General features: G+C 43.6%; 1 pseudogene; it reads right to left on the bottom strand.

Moving 5' to 3' along the window:
* Positions 1–13,011: 13,011 nt before the first annotated feature.
* LOC111723922 lies at positions 13,012–13,342 on the bottom strand (annotated as a pseudogene).
* Positions 13,343–13,742: the final 400 nt, after the last annotated feature.

Genomic DNA, 13,742 nt, shown 5'->3' with positions numbered 1-13,742 from the left:
CCCCAAATTTAAGACATACTGAACCACGCTAATTTTAAGGCCTCCCAATACAGCCATTTTATTTCATCCAGCTGTGGGGCCTGACTTTTGGCTGGAGAGGAGAGCCAGAGAGAGGGGGAGGGCAGAGCTGGAGAAATAAACCTGACTGCCTTTCAGTACCTGCTCTTGAGTGGGGGGTGTGGAAGGAGTAACAAAGTCACATGGGTGATCTATCCTAGACCACCACCTCCTGCTGGCTTTGAATGACCTTCTTTTCTGTCCCCCACTGCCAGAGGCTGGAGTGAAAAAGCCCTTCAAGCTTCAAGCATGAAGTTCTCTCTAACTTTTTTAACAAGCTAACTCCTCAAATAGGAATCCATTGAAACAACTACAGGGGGGCTAGTCAGGAGCTGTGGCTGCAAACAACAGAAACTATTTCTAGTTAATTTAAGCAAAAAGGAAAGTATTAGAAAGAGATTGGGTAACTTGCGAAACTGGTAAGAAAGACTTGAGCAATGGGTGGGTGCCAAGGGAGTCTGGGTACTGGAAATAGAGCCAAGATCATGTCACAGAAGGGTCTGGATGTCACTGCAGCTGCCTCTGAAATCCCCACCATAAGCAACCCTTAGTTCTGGTCCTGTCATAGTTAACCCTTAAGTGCCCATTTCTTGAACAAATACAGATTTGCTCTCAATTGTCTGGCATGGCAAGTGCCCCAGCTCCACTCACCTGAGGCCAATTAATTTTGGCATTTCTTCTCACCCGACCAAAGAACCCACATGAGCTAAGATGGTCCTTGTAATATAAGTATGACAAATATGGCTCTGATTTAAAAAAAGAGATGGGGGCGGCGCCTGTGGCTCAAAGGAGTAAGACACTGGCTCCATACACCAGAGGTGGCAGGTTCAAACCCAGCCCCAGCCAAAAATCACAAAAAAGAGATGGCACTCCAACAGAAGAAGTCACAAAAAAGTTCACTGAAAGCTTCATATGCGGCCAAGTGCAAGATGAAGGTGGGCATCTCTCCTTCCCCATCATCTATTCTGCCCACTGCCACCGCCACCACCAAACCTCCCAAAGGCCCAACGCCTGGTTTAGCAACACATCTGGGACTGATGAATGAACATGATTTGATCATTATCTACTTATGCTTAGCAAAGATGCCTACATTTATGTAGCATTATGACAACAGCTGGGTGTTTGAGTCAGGTGTTCAATTTGAATGTCCTATGGCACCACCCAATTTCTGACCTCATTTAAGAAAACAGAGTGGCAGAAAAACTTAGCATTTCAACCCATAGTATGTTTTGCAGAGCCCGTCCTTTGAGACACTCATAGCAGAGATCTTCCCCAGGGCAAAGAAATCAGCATTCTTGTCCGGACTGCTCTGCTCTCTGAACACTGGATGACCTGGAGTGGCTCAGGGAGGCAGGGCTGGGAAGCAAAAGAAACTGGACCTTTGAAGACTCGTTCTTGAGATGTGTGATCCCTGTCTCCCCTATATCCATGGATCGCTTGCTAGTTTTTATTTTAAATGCTCTAGCCCCTGAAATCTTTAAAAAACAAAACAAAATTAAAAAAACCTCATAGTTATATGATCCTGACTTCTGATTGGAAGAATAGGGGTCCAGGGGTACAGATCTTTCCTGTGACTGGCTCCTTTTTCTTTTCCATTTACACACTAATTATTGCTAGATTTTACTTGTGGGGGGTTAGTTTCTACTAATAAAATAAATTTTATTTATTGAAAATAAAATAAGTATTCTACCCATAAAAATATTGGTGGGGGTTTAGTTTCTACTAATATGGCAGACCACGTATTCTGAAACCCCCCCCCCCCACTGCAAAATCCCCAGAAATGCTGTGAAGAATACAACAAATAAGAAAGTCAGGGAAAGCCCAGGGCACCAAAAATGAAAAGGGAGAAGGAACCCAGAATAAGAGGCAGGGGTTGAGGCCAGGCTGTCCTGAGGGTATTGTGTAATTTGGGTGCCCTTGGGTTTTAAGGACTATTCAGGGGACGAGGGTCTGTGCCAGGTGGGGAGGTGGAACCAAAACTCCTGTCAAACCTAGGAATTCTGGCTCGGCACCTGTGGCTCAGGTGGCTAGGGTGCCAGCTACATACACTGAAGGTGGTGGGTTCGAATCCAGCCTGGGCCCACCAAACAACAATGATGGCTGCAACCAAAAAATGGCCAGGCATTGTGGCGGGCACTTGTGGTCCCAGCTACTTGGGAGGCTGAGGCAGGAGACTCTCTTGAGCCCAGGAGTTGGAGGTTGCTGTAAGCTGTGATGCCACAGCACTCTACCCAGGGGGACAGCTTGAGGCTCTGTCTCAAAAAAAAAAAAACCTAGGAATTCTACAGTCACAGCATAGATTAAAGAGGAAAATGGTACAGTGGTAAGGGGAGATGAAGAGGAAACATGAATGACTGTATTTGGGCTTTGAGTGGTAAAAAGAATGTCCTAGAAAATTGGCAGCCTTGTGCTTGTCATTCCATAAGTGTGAGTTGGAATTTACATCACCTGTGTGGTTGAAAACACCCTAAGCAGAGAAGAGTTGGGGACATTTGGCTGGAACCAAAGCAAATCTTCATTTTATTTTATTTTATTTTATTTTTTTGTTGTTGTTGCAGTTTTGGCCGGGGTCAGGTTCAAACCTGCCACCTTCGGTATATGAGACCGGTGCCCTTCTCCCTGAGCCACAGGCGCTGCCTCAAATCTTCTTCAAATAACAGAATTACCCCCAGGCCTTAGAACAGTGATTTTCAACCTGTGTGCCACGAGAGGATCTTAGGAGCGGCACAAAAGTTTTTAAAGATCATTAATTAAATTATTTTCAAGAAGTTCAAAGCACAGTAAATATATTCCTTTTTTTTTTTACTTTTTTGGGGGAGGGAGATCAACATAATTTTAAGTGTGTCACGGAAGTTTAACTACAGGTTCAAGTGTGCCGTGGGATAAAAATGGTTGAAAAACATTGCCTTATCTTACAAGATTCCCACCAAAAACCAAGCACACAGAATTAGTGAAAACGAGAGACACAGATTAGCCTTTGGTCTGGCCCCCACCCTCCCACACATCTCATGTCCTTCCTGGAGTACCCTTGGTGTTTGGTAAATTATCATTTTCTTATAATTCTTTGAGAAAAGCAGCTGTAACACCATGTGTGAAACGAGCATCATATCAGCATCTAGCTTATGAGAGTGCGAGTCTTAAATAAGATGATGCATGCCTCTGTTTAACACAATTCCTGACACATAGTAAGTAAAAACAATACTTACAAAACTTTACAGTATTATTTCATTATTGCTTATTAGTGTACTTTTATGCATTCCTGTAATTTTGCTCTGAGGTTAGCACTGACTTGCTGCTATCGGCCGAAGTCTGTAACCTTCCCAAAATGCATATGTTTCAACCTAATCCCCAATGGTAGGGCCTCTTGAGAGATGGTTAATTCATAAGGGCAGAACCCTCATGAATAGGATGAATGTCCTTTTTATAAGAGGCCTGGGGGAGCTTGTTCACCCTTCTGCTAGGTGAGGACAGATAAGAAGCGCCATCTCTGAGAAATGGGTCCTCACCAGACACCAAAACTTCTGGTGCCTTGATCTTGGACTTCCCAGTCTCCAGGACTGTGAACAATAAAACAATATTTTCTTGTAGCACCCTGAATGCACTAAGAAACTGCTTTACATGGAATGCCCACTAGCAAACTTTCTTTGCTCAAGCTCCATCATTCAAGCAATGAATCATATGTGACTTGCACTACATAGTCTATAAATCCCTTTTACATAATTATCTCCTTTTGCTCCATTATTTCATTAGGAGAGTGGGATGGATAGAACCCATTCTGCTATTGAGAAAACTAAGGTTTAATTAAACATATTCTTCTTAGCAAAGTATCTCAAGAATGGAAGAAAAAGTATCCAATGTACTCAGCCCTACTATGAAACTAATTTATAGCTTTCATATGAAAGCTACAACCCAATTACAGCCAAAAAATATGGGGAAAGGGGAAAGGGAGGGGAGAGGGGACGATGAGTGGAGGGAGAATAATTGGTGGGACCACACCTATGGTGCATCTTACAAGGGTACATGTGAAACTTACTAAATGTAGAATATAAATGTCTTAACACAATAACTAAGAAAATGCATGAAGGCTATGTTAACCCGTTTGATGAAAATATTTCAAATTGTATACAAAACCAGCACATTGTACCCCATGACTGTAATGTGCACAGCTATGATTTAATAAAAAACAAAAAAACCCACCAAGGTTTAGAGAGGCTGAAGGCCCAGCCCTATTGGTAAATGATAAAGCAAGAATTCCCCTGGTCCTTTACGTCTTGTTGTAACCTCCCACTGCTGAGAGAAAGTTGGACCCCACTTCTGATACAATTAATTAATAAGAATTTATTAGGAATTTAATACACCTGCAGGTGCACCTACAGGGGGCTGTTGTTGGGGCCAACAAGCAGCCCTGAATGGTAAATCAGAAGGGTTTATATACCATAAATATTGCTGAAGCAAGCAAGATCATACAAAAGCTAAATCATTGCAGTTAGCACAGCTCAGCACAACTCAGCATAACTCTGGGGTCACAAAGTAAAAATATATACATTGGCTCATCAAGGGTTACACAACTCAGGGTGGGGGGTACATGCTGATTTAGTTCTTATAAGCAAGTCACATTAGGGGTTACAAAATTCAAAACAGAGGTACATATTACCTCATGGGTCATAAGGTACATTAACTCATGGATCACAAGATGGGGGTCACATAGTTCAACATAAGTTGAGAAAATTTCAAAAGAACTCGGGACTTTCCACCAAGGGGCCAGCAGAAGCAGCTACCACAACCAACATCAACCCCTCCCTTCCTCTCTTCCTTATCTTTAAGCTTCTCCACCCTTGAGGGGGCTGGGACCAAGAGACTCAGGAGAAGTCTCAAGGGTAGGGGGCTTGTTCCCCACTGGTCTTAGTGGGGAATCAAGGGATCTGGGTCATCACAGTCTCAGTACATGACATTTTGAATATGGCAGGCCACTTCATTCATAAACAATCTATCTTTACTGAGCTCCTTCTGAGAGCAAGGGCCAGGGGCTGGGGACGCTGTGCTGCTCGGGGTGCCTGCAGGGCTGAGGGAGAGTCATGCAGGAACTGGTGGTGGGATAAGGACTAAAGCTGGGAAGGAAGCCCTGTGGGAGGACATAGGAGAAGCACCTTGCTGGGGATTGGGAGAGTCATAAAAGACTTCTCAAGGCCCCCCCCAGCTCTCACTGTGGCTTCTGCCAACTGCAGCCAGAACACGTCCTCTAGACCTTTCTCCAAAAGCACCTCAGTCCCCATATAAACTCTTCACTCACCCACCAACAACCTCCAACCCTGCTCATTTCAACCCAGGCACACGAATTCTTGTGTTCTTATTACCTTAAGACACAAACGACTCTCCTGAAAGGTGTTTTCGTGCACCAGGATGAGTTGCTGCCTGAATCCATGGATGCTGAGATGGAGGGAAGACCAGCAGGGAGGGCAGGAGACGATTTTGAAGGGAAGGATTCAGAGAGGCAGGAAGGTACAACTTGGTCCACGCTTCCTTCTCCCACTCCTGTAGCAGACTCTTCAAGCAGTGTAAGGGCCATGGGGACAGTTTGTAATCTGCTCTCTGACTAGAGAAAAAGATGTTGACGAGCTTTCAGAATAAAGAGAATTTGTCTCAAGTATCTTCTTTCTTCACTTTCAGGATCCCGATGCCCAGCACCCAGTCCTACCCAGTATGCATCAAGTGCAACTGTTTGGGGAAGTGGGCCATCCTAGGGAGGTGGAGAGGCTACGGGGCGGGAAACAGGAGCGTCAAAGAGAAGACTAGAAGGCTCACCCCACCCAGCTGCCCTCAAGTCCAGCTCCTCGCAGGACCTACCTTCCAGAGAATGAGAGAGGGAGAGGGGAGGGAAAGTCTCATGACTGTATAATTTGTAAGTAAATATTTCTAATAAAGACCTTGAAGTCCATTTCAGTGCTCAGATGTAAATCATCTCTTAAAACTGAATTTAGGCAATAAAGTTAGCACAGCACCAAGCCCCTCAGTTTTTCATAAGGCAATGTCTTACAGGGTTTCAGAGTTTTAAGTTACAGGATGTTTTCAGCGCTGCTTGGAGTTGGAACCCAATTTCATTTTATAGCTTGAGAAACATTTCACGTAGTAACTACTCTTCAGAGAAGTCTGTGGAGCATGTGATGTTACAAACAGCAGGTGTAGGGGGCAAGAGAAGAGGGACATGAAGTCTCTGTAGACCCTTCTGGAATATCCGGGGGGAGGGGAGGGACTAGAAGAACAGATCCTTGGAGACTGAGGGGTGACCTGAGGAAGACAGAGACAGTCTTCTAAGGAAAGCCCGTGGGACCTGAGGCAAAGCCTGGGGCCAATTCTGTGCACAGCATTGAGCTCATTGCCTAGTTTTGCTCTTAGTGGAGCCTTAAACTCAGTACCGCAGAACAGCATGAGCAGGAAGCAATAGTGAGGAGAATTTTCTCGGCACGTGCAGGGGCTCAAACCTGTAATCCTAGCACTTGGGAGGCTGAGGGGGGATCACCTGAAATCTGTTCCAGACCAGCCTGAGCAAGATGAGACTCCATCTCTACAAGAATTACCCGGTGTTGGGGTGCACACCTGTCGTCCCAGCTACTCGGGAGGTCAAGGCAGGAAGATGGCTTAAGCCCAGGAGTTAGCAGTTGCTGTGAGCTACAATGATGCCACTGCCCTCTAGCCTGGGCAAAAGAGTGAGATTTTGTCTCCACAAAGAAGGTTTTTCCCTTAAATTCTGGAAAGTAAAGAGGCTCAGGCACGCCTACTGTGAGATCTCTCCAACGGGGAGTGAGACAGAATGGGGAGCAAGATGACACACAGTGCCCTGAGTGTGCTTGTGGTGCCCAGGGTGGGATGTGGCAGAGAAAAATGGCTGTGCCCAACAGGAGATGGCAGAAGAGTGAAAACACCCAGTGACCTAAGCCATAACATCGCAGGAACACAGACCCAAGTCCTTCGTGAACAAGCAAGAGCAAGAGGTGGTTACTGTTCAAGTGTCCTTAGCCTGGGGAGGCCTAGGGAACCCGAGTCACACAGGTGGCTGCAAGCTCCAGCACCAAATACCCTTTTCCATTCTTCTCTCTCCCCTGGAAAAGAGCTCTCCCGCAAGCCGACTTCACTTATCAGAATCTCACACCCACAAAGCTTATGAACACACAGATCATAAGTTTATTCCAACCTAAAAGAGGGCATCATATTAACAAAGCCCTGAAGAACGGGGCAGATCACATCCGTGCAGGGCTCTGCGGTGTGTTTCAACCCGGTGTTACACACAGCCCTTTGGGTCAACACAGCAAGCTGGTGAGGTCAGCACGCAGTGAGAAAGCCTGACGTAAAACCGAATGTGAGTATAGCCAGGTAGCTGAAAAATCCCTCTAGTTGGGGGTCTCAAGCTCCCACTAACAGCCACCAGCTTCTTAGCAGAACCAGGTCTCACACCTCCTGTGAGCCGGACTGATGTGGTTATTTGAGATCTTATCAGTTCTGGAAGGGGAAGAAGTTAAATTCATGTAGCCTTCTGGAGAGGATCAAGTGTTTTACCTTCTACCTGGAGATTCGATTCTTCTTGACAGGGGGATGAACTCATGAGCTAATGTAAGGAACCAGTTCTTACAGACTCCAGAGTGTTTTGAATTGCATTTGCGAGGTTTGTTTTAAGATGTGTCTACCTGCCATGGTGACACTTGCCAGTAGGTCTGTGCTGAGTCAGCCCCTTTTAAGAACCTTCCCCTAAAAAAGGGCCTGGAACCTTGGGAGTTAACCTTTGGCCTGACGTTTGAAGACACGTCTCACCGTGCGCCTCCAGTCTTGCCTCCATTACCTGACTGTGTAATGGGGATGACAAGAAACCACTGGGCAGAAGAGCACCCTTTAATTTCAGTAGGCTCCTTACCCCCCTGGGCCTAGGTCTCCCCTTTCTGAAGTGTGTGGATAGGGGCTATATTCTACAATCGCTAATGTCCCTTCCTCACACATTCATTCTGTAATCCAATGGGGCTGGGCCCTCACTGTGGAACTTGTTGGAAAACATCCCTTTGGGCAAAGAATGAAATGCCCGAAAATCTCCAGAAGTCCAGAGATTCATTTGCCCATCTGTGGTTGTCTCAAGAATTCTGCCTTTTCCTGCAGCCGCATTTAGTACGTGTCTTTGCTTGTCTACGGGCCATTGTCAGGGACTGGTTTTGTGGTTTTTGAGCTCTGCTTGTGACTTTGGTTCACAGGCTTTGCTGCGTGTCTCACTCAGTGCCCATTGCTTTGAGTAACTGTGTGGCCTGCACCAGTCACCACTAATTAAATGCAAATATGTCATGTGTGTTTTTAAGTGGTGACCATTTTATATATGGCATCCCCTCTTCCTCCCAGCAACCTATGAGGCAGTTACTATTCATATCCCCTTTTTATAGGTCAGAACAAAAGAGGCTCGGAGAAGGTGAAGGAAATGCTGACACAGGGATCCAGCATCAGACAGTCTGACTCCAGAGACCAACGCCTTGACCATGACATTATCCTGGCTCTATGGAAGTCAAACGTGAGTCAAACATGGTCCCTACCTTCATGCTTTAGAAGGGGAGACAGAATTGGAAAATAAGCACAGTGAAATACAGGTGTTATCTTAGAGGAATAAGTTAGTGTGGGGAAAAAAATAGCATAGGACACAAGGACCTCTAGAAAGCCTTCCTGGTGAGGAGAGATGGGATCGGGAGACCACCAGTGGGAAAGAAAACTGAGCTTCTGAGCTAAGACACAGATTTCAGTGACGCTCAGACTTTCTCTAATAGAGCCGTAATATAAAGTCCAAACTTTATGTTGGAGTCTGGTAGCAGACTCATCGCCTTTTTAGCACAGGTGAGCCCTTGTTGGTCAGGGAGATACCAGCTTCTCTTCAAGAACAAAGAGGAAATTCATTCTCTGGAAATGAAGAATTTATAAAGCCTGGCCTTTGGCGAGTTACAGTATCAGATATAAGGACTCAAATGAAAATACACAATATCCCGGTGTCTCTGACTCCTCGTCGGGCAAGACCTATCTGAAAGTGTTAACATGGGCTAAATAAGGGACACTCAGACCAGAAGGAGGATTGGCCAGCCATCTTTGACAGTCTCAGACTGCAGGCCAGTGCTGCCCCGTCCAGCACTCTTTAGGAGAGGGCAGGCCCTTTTAGGCCAAAGCTAGAATCCCAAGGCGTCTGCTGTCACTTCCTGATGGCACTGCAGGATAAGCTCCCCTGTTTCCGATCCCATCATTTTGCTTCCCCAGGGGATGGGGTTTTGACCAGCCAATTTGTGTACCTTGAATTTGACAATATTTCTCTCAGTATAAAATAATAAGTTATCCTTCTAGCTACCCATTAGCCAGGTGAGAAAACTGAGGCACAGGGACTACAAATTCTCCAGAATTCTTTTTGTAATGCTTCATAGACTGTCATCATCAAAATCATCACCACAGCTAGACCCCACCACCACCGCTAGATTTCACAGGGCATTAAAGATGCAATGTCCAATTTCAAATCGAAAGTTTATGTCTTGAACTTTCATGTCAGTTTATCATGTCTCAGACAAGAAGCAGCACAATTAATCAAAGTATGTGTCTAAACCATCAACACAGTTTTGTTATCTTCAATGGTAGCGCGTTTATGCCAGCAGAGAAGAAGCCTAGAAAGTGAGTGGCAATGAAATAGTAAAAGGCGTTTTTCCACAGTTTGTTGAGAATTGAATATTTTTTCTTGCACGCAGTGGTCCAAACCCTGGAAGAAGTTGTAGTCAGTTGTGCAATGTCTGGTGAATACCGTGGATGACAGAGTTTCCAAGTCCAGCTTCTGCAGTTTGAGCAGTGCTGTTTGTGCGATGTTGAGCGTTGTCTTGCAGGAGGATTGGCCTGTCTCCATGGACCAATCTCGGCTGCTTAATCACAAGCATTCTCATCAGTTTGTCCAGCTGGTTGCTGTAGACATCCGCTGTAATCAATTGACCAGGTTTCATGAAGCTGCAGTGGATAAGACCCGCGCTGGACCACCATGCAGACACAATTAAATTTTTTTGATGAATATGCAGGTTTCGACTGCGTTTCCACACTTCATCTTTATCCAGTCATTGTGCTGAATGCTTATGATCAGCACAAAGAATTATTCATTATTCATCACACATAACAATACAGTGTAGAAATGGTTCAAAGAAAGGCAAGCTTCAAAACAATGTCTTCTCATGCTCATTGAATTCATGCAGAACCCAGCTGTCCAGCTTCTTCACCTTGCCAATATGTTTCCTATATTTTTGGATTAATAATATCAAACCTTGCTGCTAATTCACACACAGGTTGAGATGGATTTGCTTCCACTACAGCTTTCAGCTCAACATTATCCTCCTTGGTCTCAGGTCACCCATGGGGTTCATGTTCAAGATAAAATCAGTGGAATGGAACTTCTCAAACCCTTGCCATACTGTGTATTCATTAGCCATGTCCTTTCCAAATATTTCATTGATATTTTGAACTGTCTGTGCTATATTGGTTCAGCAATGGAACTCACATTAAAAAATAACATCCATTTTTTTTTTTTTTGAGAAGAAATCTCATCCCGTCACCCTGGGTTGAGTTCCATGGCATCAGCCTAACTCACAGCAACTTCAAACACCTAGGCACAAGGGATCCTCCTGCCTCAGCCTCCTGAGTAGCTGGGACTATAGGCACCTGCCACAGCACTTGGCTTCTTCTTCTGTTTAGAGTCGAGATAGGGTCTCCCTTTTGCTCAGGCTGGTCTCAATCTCCTGAGCTCAAGTGAAAGAAAAAAAAAAACTGTGACTTATCCATGATTGTACGAAAATTGCTCTAAAAAAAGGTTTTTTAAATGCACATTCTCTCCATAATTTGGTAATGCCACACTTCTTAATTTTGTCCTTTATTTCATGAAAAACTGCATCTCATTGTGGTCCTCCTTTTTGCATCTCCCACATCAGTGAGACCGGCCATCTTGTCACATGCTTGGCAGCCACAGCACTTCTCCATCCACACTTGTATTTCTTCCCTAACTTCCATTTTCAATCATTTATTAACATCATAATCACCTGTCATCTATATCTCCTCACAAAAGGCACATTCCCTCCAATGACTATACACTATTTTACATTTGTCACATCTATATCTAAAAAAAGTTTGGAAAGGTAAGTACAAGCCAAAACAGGCATTTGAAAGAATGAGTATGTACATTCCCAATAAAAACCAAACAAGAATTATCAAAGTGGAATGTCAGTGATATCAACTGTCAAACTTAGTACTTACAGAAATTGGGCATTCCATACTTAATGATCCAATGCAAACAATTTTATTTTAAAATATATTTTAAAACTCATGGGCTCATGTACTCATGATTTATTAGTGTAGTTTGGAGTAAGAGAAAAGAGGCCTTCTGCATTTTTTTATTATTCAATAAATGAAGGTGAAGATTCTTAATAGCGTCCAGACACCATCTCTTCCTGTTCAAGTCCAGAAACTGAGCTATCTCCTTGTGTTCTTGGTGCCAAATGCACTGTTTCTGGCTAATTTCATATCCGCCACCACACGAAAAGGGTAGCCATGCTGTTATTACCAATAATGCCATGACCTTCTGCCCCCTGTTTATAAAGAAAGGATAGATCTGCTGGCCTCTGCATTCCCCAGTTCTGCTGATTTAAAGTCAGTTACCTCTTTATTCATGTCACTGCATCATCCATTGAGCTGTTTGTAAATATTGGCTTTCAGGGACACCCACAATCTCTATCTTCTATATACTAACTGGGTGGCATTCTATCTAGTTAAAGAACTTTTCCTTCTCACCAATTTACTTGCTTCTTTATTTGTTTATTTCAGTATGGAATCAGGATTTTTATGTATTTGCTCAGTTATAATGTACTTCAGTCATTTATTTAGATGCTCAAATTGTCCCAGAATCAAGAAACATGAATTTTTAAAATATGTCTAACTTTAAATACACAAGTCTTGCCCAGAGTATGCAAGAAAATGTGAACCATAATTTGTTTTCTTATCTCGTTACATTTGTCATTTTATAGGATAATTGCAGAGCACGTTACAAGAATGTCTTCTCTTGAACTCTTTAGGCCCTAACCAAGGCCTTCCTAGAATCTGACCTCTTTCAATGTTGACTGCACTACTGCCTTCCACATACCTTCTTTAGTAGAGAGCGTGGGTGAGGGGCCTTGGGCAGCTAGAAGACTGGTTCATTCAAACAAAAAGTGTCCATCCTTTATCTGGCAGGGATTAAGATGCATCAGGGAGGACATGAGGTCAACACCTCTCTCCCCATCAAGAGAGGATATTAGCTGAAAAGCATTATGAAGGTCTTGCAGGCCTATTGAAACATGACCACCCCTGGAGGATTACCTAACACGTGGCACAGAGCCTGTGGCCGGAGGGATGACTGTTCTGGACCAGCAGGACCCACTGCTACCCTTGCCACCTCCAGGTGAAATTCTTTTAAACTATGAAGATACCTTGTTTCTTTTTTTTTTTTTCTAGATTGTATCAAGAAATTAATATAGCTTAATCGCACCCCATTTATTTTCTAGATTAATGCATATGAAAAGGTGGTAACTTTTCTTTGGAACTTACAAGTACAATCTGCAAATGCATGATTTTGAGAATAATTGAATACATTGACTTCAAGATATAACTACATTCTAATGTCAATGTTTTAAGAAATGGATCCTTACAAGACCCAAAGAACCCACAGGCCATGAGGTTGCTTTTCAATTTTTCTTTCTGTTTTTGTTTAAACAAATGTGCACCACACTATTTCAACATGTAAGGCAAATGCCACGAATAGCTACAGTTTGCAACTGTTTGCACCATACCAATCTGGAACCCAGGGGAGGTGAATTAGAAGCGGTAGTCATTCTAATTGAACAATCAGGTAACATCAGGATAAGCTGGTTTGTAGCATCAAAACTGTCTCATTTATGTTCCTTTTTTCTGGCCTATCAGAGATCCCACATTGTCTCCAGCCTCTTGGTTGTTTTTTGTGGGAGAATCATCACAGAGAGGGAACTTTTTAGATCTCTGACAATGGCAGTACACTGCTTTATCTCCCAAATCCTCCATGTCGAAAGCATGTACTATCTTAGGGTTGTCTTTCTGGATGTGAAGCTTTATCACTGCTTTATTGCAATGATCTTTGACATAAAATCTTCTGTAAGCTAGATAAGCAATTGCAGCTGTTCCCAGCAGCGATGGTAACTGCTGCAACCCATTCAACTCAGATGCTGGACGTGAAAATTGGACTCACCATGTTGTCACTTACCAGGCGCGTGCACAGGATGGTAAGCACAGCCAAGCTGTGAGGACAGCGGGAGCCAAGGTCTGAGAGGCTAATAGCCTGTTTCTTATCAAAACTTTCATTCTCAAGTTTTAGCATGCATTGATAATTTATACATCTATCATTTCTTCTATACTAATGAAGTAGCAGTCTAGTTAAAAAATTTCCCCTTCTCACCAATTTACTTGCTTATTTACTTATATCAGTATGGAATCAGGATTTTCTTTTTTAATTTGCTTGGCTATAATGTACTTCAAGCACTTCTTTTATTTTATTTATTTATTTATTTATTTATTTTTTAGTATTTTTTTGGCCAGGGATGGGTTTGAACCTGCCACCTCCAGCATATGGGGCCAGTGCCCTACTCCTTTGA

The sequence above is a fragment of the Otolemur garnettii genome, unplaced genomic scaffold, assembly GCF_000181295.1.
Source record: "Otolemur garnettii isolate 467f Iridium unplaced genomic scaffold, OtoGar3 scaffold00017, whole genome shotgun sequence".
Lineage (NCBI taxonomy): Eukaryota > Metazoa > Chordata > Mammalia > Primates > Galagidae > Otolemur > Otolemur garnettii.
Note: the sequence above shows the minus strand (reverse complement) of the source record. Positions and strands in the feature narration are given on the sequence as shown.